This window comes from Sinocyclocheilus grahami, unplaced genomic scaffold (genome assembly GCF_001515645.1).
Source record: "Sinocyclocheilus grahami isolate Dianchi unplaced genomic scaffold, SAMN03320097.WGS_v1.1 scaffold209.1, whole genome shotgun sequence".
NCBI lineage: Eukaryota > Metazoa > Chordata > Actinopteri > Cypriniformes > Cyprinidae > Sinocyclocheilus > Sinocyclocheilus grahami.
The window spans coordinates 889,736-895,293 of NW_015505388.1; the positions used below are offsets into that span (position 1 = coordinate 889,736).

Here is a 5,558-nt window from a genome sequence, read left to right on the forward strand (position 1 = left end):
TATATATATATATATATATACACACACATACATACACACAAATAAAAATAATCTAGTGGGGGAAAAAAACAAAAAACAAATAAAACGGGGAATTAAAAAAAAGCTATTAAGGATGTCAACTAAGGATGTCAACACAAAAGCAAAAAAATCAGATGCATTACGGTAATGAGAATTGGAAAAACTGGTCTTTAATTGGCATTGATATATATAGGTCTACACATATATAGTTACTAAATGATTTTGACTCAAGAGACGAAACACAGCAAGGTCATGAGGATGTGATCCTGCAGTCAGAGACAGCTAGTGTTGTACATTATGTTGTGCACGGGGCACAGAAACACCCTCTGTGAGCAGCAGGATCATCACAACACTAATCACAAACCTTTTAACAACCCCAGACATGAAGACTCACCAGCTGCTCAGGTTAACAAGAAACCAGCCCAAAATCAAAGCCTCTGCCCTTCATTAAATAAAGCACTGAACCTGTCCCAGCATAGAGGTACCTAGAGAAAACCCATCCACCTGCATAGCAACAACTAAGGAACATGGCCATGCATTACAATGTCCTGATGTCCAGACAGACCTCAGTACAGACCTCAAAGACAGATCACAAAAGGACTGATACTTCCAACAGTCCACATTTATAGCTTGCCTGTCCAATAAAATAGAATCACTGGAGTCAAATTAACAGACAATAACCACAATAGACACCAAATGCACATATTTCTGAATAATGGAAATCTAAAATGGTGTGTAACCAAGAGTTAATTTAGCCATGAACTAGCATTGAAAGTCAAACACTTAATCTCAGCACTCACATGCCAACGAGTCATCACAACCATCTGTCAAAAACATACAAACACACATCTATCGGCTTCATACAGACATCCTTCAACAAACAAAAACACGGATTACTGACCACAGAAAGCCCTTTGTGCTGAGCTGATCTCCACTGAACAACTGCTTCCTACATGCTCGCTCCCTCTCTATGGCTCTCGACTGGCAAGTAGATAATGCTGCAGGATTACCAGTGTGTCTCTCTCTCTAATACTGATTACATTCAAGAGAAAGCAGCGGCAGCAGCTGAGAGATGACATGCTGCTCTCTCCTTCTCTCTCTCACTTCATACCTCCAGGCATTTATCACACACACACACACACACAGTATGCCTGCTGTAAGCTTTCGCTCTCTAGCTCTCTGCAGGAAATTGGGACGGAAGGGCAGGTGAGAATAGGGAAAAAAACGATGAGTAAAGCAAGAGGCAGGCTATTCAGTGCATCATATCAGCAGGCGTTACAACCGTTCTAATAATGGAACAAACACACTTTCAGGAAGTGTTCTTCATAAAAAAAAAAGGAAGATGAAGCGCAATAGAAAGCAACACAGCTGCATTTTTGAGCCAATTTTAACTCTACACAGCATCTTTACACAGTTTATGCCTAGAGCAAAATAGCAGCGACTCACGCCAAAGTGGCCTATACTAGACTGACGATTTAAAAAAAATATATATATACGTCTAGACACACATACACATTCAGATACACAATTGTTAAAAAATTGGGGTCAGTAAGTTTTTGAAAGAAATTATCAGTTTTATCTAGTAAAGGATGTATTCAATTGAACACAATTGATCAAAAGTGACAGTAGGCCTGTCGCAATAATCAATATATATCGACTTATCGCTTTTTAATTTTTGGTGACGCAATATTTAGCCCATTATATTTACTTAAAAATGAATGTCACCATGTTTTGTACATTCCACTTGCGCCAGTATCTTTTGCAGCTTCTCGTACATAACGTGGTGTAGTCATGAGGTGCTAGTTCAAATTTAAAATATGCTTCTACAAAAAAAGTTTAATCTGCAGATATGGTCTTGTTTAGGGGTCTGTGCCTTTGTGCATACGGACATCTGACTGCTAAGTAGTGATTGTAAATTAAGGGTGCACACTATTGCTGAAAAACACAGAGAAAAGAAGGTCAGAGAAACATCTCCATACAAGTTCTTTGTGCATTTTTCTTTTTTTCTACTTGTTACATTGCACTTTTTGTTAGAAAATGTTTATTTACTATTTACTCAGGTTTTTCAAGGCATCTAATATTTTGATGATCTAAATATTCTTCAAAATTAAAAGTTTGTTGTCATTTGTAAGTGTGTAGGCATTATTATGCCATTACATTATGATTATATATTCAGTGGCATAAAATGGTCATTAAAATGACAATAATATCGCTTATCGCAATTATTTCTGGGGCAATATATCGCACAACAAAAAAGTTATCGTGACAGGCCTAAGTGACAGTAAAAACATTTATAAAGTTACAAAAGACTTATATATTTTTTTAAATGCTGTTCTTTTTTAACTTTTTTTTTTCACAATTTCCATAAAAATAAATAAAAATCAACCCCAAACATTTGAACAGTAGCTTACATCACAGTTTAACCAAAGTATGGGTCTGATGTGAACAGCTCCTAACAGGCCCCTTTAAGGCCAGTCAGTTGATTCAAGCAGCCATCTTGATAATGTCCCTGTGCATTTAATTTATATATGGATAATGGACATACAAGAACAGGTCCTATCAACTAGAATGGTGAAAGACAGGAATCTCAAAATATATTTATTTATCTGGTCTAGTCAGTCAATGCGCATATTTAGTCTGAGTGAATCAAATACTATAACTTTAAATTCTTCTCTATAAATTCTTACAGCAGCCATATAGTGTGTTATAAACGCTTTTCATTAATATTTCTACATTAGATTGGTCACCTTTCCATTATGCTGTAGCTGCAGTAACAATTTCTGTCATGAGAATTGAATAAGGTCCGTATGCAACACAACTAGTGATAAACAAATATAGACATTTGAGTTTATGATTGTATTTATGCTATGGATGATCAACATTATTATTTATGGTCAAAAATGTATGGCCAACACACAGTGTATGCTTTTATAATAAGTAAATATAATAATAAGCTTAATATCATCTGGTACTAATTAATATTGAAACATACAAAAAAAAACAACAACAACACAGGTTTATCACATATCTCTAAATGCAACTATGATTGAGCAAAGAATAAAAATCCCACAAATGACTATGCATAAACATAATTTCGATGTTAGATTCAAATGCACGTCACAATCCTGAACTGAGATCAAACTTCTAAATGCAGATGGTGGAGTATAAATATATCAGTTTATATGACAATGCGATGTTAGAAGGGATGACACTGCAATAAACAAAGCATAGCGTTTTTGCAACACATTTACAACAGATACATTGTTTTAAAACGTAGGAGCAATAGCAAGATCACCTCCTGTTGTCTCCTATTGTAGACACTAGGGATGTTCATTTTAACCGGTTAACCGTTAACCGACAGTGAAGAATTTTGACCGATTAATACAATCAGTTTAAAAAGTAATTTATAAATTTTTTTAGTAATTTATCAAAATATTTAAAAAGGTTTGCGGCATAGTTGAAATGCTACGCACATAAAAAAAAATAGTTTTTTTTAGAGGAAAAAAAAACAACAACGTCCAAGTCGCATTTTATTATTTCATTCAGAAATAGGCCTAATGCCGACACGAAATGTTTACAAACATAATAAACACTGTAAACATAGCTAGGCTATTTTAGTTCCCCTAACTCCACAACAAAGCCTTTCAATTAACAGTATTTAGAAAAGAACAAGAATTACAAATATAAGAAGCAATAAACGACAAGCCAAAACAAATAAATTTAGGCTAAAACTAAACTGAAACCAACGTTGCGTCTCTCATTCGACACAAAATCAAATGTTTCCGTATTCGCGATGTATTTGAATGCCAAAATATTATTTATTATGTAGCCTATTTCACTCGCGTTCCAATATCCACGTAAAACAAAATGGTTTGCATAACATCATTCACGGCGGTGTGGTGATAACGCTTAACGGCACAGATTTGACTACATATTTAAACTGAGCAGTGTGTTTTTTTCCATATGTTTGACTGACTATTTTATTATGATAATGAGCAGGCTGCATTGTCAAGGTAGCAATGCTTAACTGTGTGCGCGCGCTTGCTTCGCCATCATTTCCTTCTAACAGTGGAAGCAACTACTCCTTTTAGTCAAAGATAATCGGAATTGTAATAGGTTTGCCTTTATTTGTGTACATTCACAATAAAAACAAATCTTTGTGCTTTTGTAAAATAAGCCTAAAGGAAACTAGGATGCCGCTTTCTGCCCTCTGGTTTCCTTTCACGCAACACAAAAATGAACAAACTCTGCATACTAGACTACTTGTTGCACAATTTCTCTTTCGTTTTCTTAATTTATTAAGTAAAATTATATTTCTTGTATAGGCTTATTTATCGTTATATATATAGGCCTATAGCCTAGCTTTATTATGTTTTTCTCAGCTCGCAGAAGCGCTGCAGGTGCGTGATGTGATATGAAGACCATGTGAATCCTCATGTTCTGTTGTTTGCTGCTTTTTGCGCATGTAAAATTACCCAGAAACAAATGTTAGTATTTTTTAACGGGTCACAGACACGTATCCTTTCTAATTTAATTAAATTCAAATTTAAAATAATCTTGTCGGTTAACGGTTAATAATCGATTAACGAGCGTCAGTTGACAGTTAGGAAAAATAACCGAAATGAACATCCCAAGTAGACACTTACCAGAGGGTTATGTTCGAGGAGTGCAGGGTTGTATGGGAGAGAGTCACAGAATGCAGGGAGAGTAAAGACAGCACTGCTGCCTGCCCTCAGAGCTGCGGCTTTGTTCCCGTAAGTGGGACACACAGGGAGCCGGTGAACATTCAGCTGGCTGCCAACCAACCCCTGCCACTCCTTCCCCAAAGCAGAGGGAGGACGTGCTGCACGTGCAGTTCTCGCGACTTATTAGCACTCACTCATTTGCTCTGGCTCACAATACCCTGAAGACTAAAGGATGGTTGACAATGTCGAATGCACCGCATTCACACACATTCAGACACTGCAGTTTAATTTAAGAACCACCCACTTATGAAGAGACTGTCTGATTGATGAGTAAAACAACCATTCACAGCCTATTTTATGTAATGTATACAGCTATGTATCCGACTGAGGATCTGATGCCATAAACCTCATGAACTTGAAAAATCAGCAAGCACATTGGTGCACTTAAGACCAGTGAGTGGGATCAAGACGAGATGAGAAGAGGTTAGGAACAAGGGAAACATTTTCAAAAAGGAGGAAGAAGTCAATAAGTTCAAAAATCAAATCCTCGGCACAGAGGTCATCTTTCCTTAAGCCCAGATGGCTACTCAGCATGCACACACTCACACTAGAAGAGCATGTAGAGATGCAAAAAAAAAATGAATGAGATTCATAAAAAGACTAAAGTTGATCCAAAAAGCACTCAAAAACACACACTCTAAAAGCAATAAAATATAAGTAAAAAGACCAGTGTATTTACTGATAAGACTGTAAAGCTCAACAAAATCACTATATATATATACACAGATATATACTGTATACATATTTACAGATATATACTGTATATATATATATATATATATATATATATATATA

The 5,558-nt window shown here is 35.9% G+C and overlaps 1 protein-coding gene across 1 annotated transcript in view; it reads right to left on the minus strand.

The window, feature by feature from the left end:
• Window positions 1-5,558, minus strand: part of LOC107595870 (lysine-specific demethylase 6A-like) — a 41,710-nt gene that overhangs the window by 20,166 nt on the left and 15,986 nt on the right. The window lies entirely within an intron of this gene.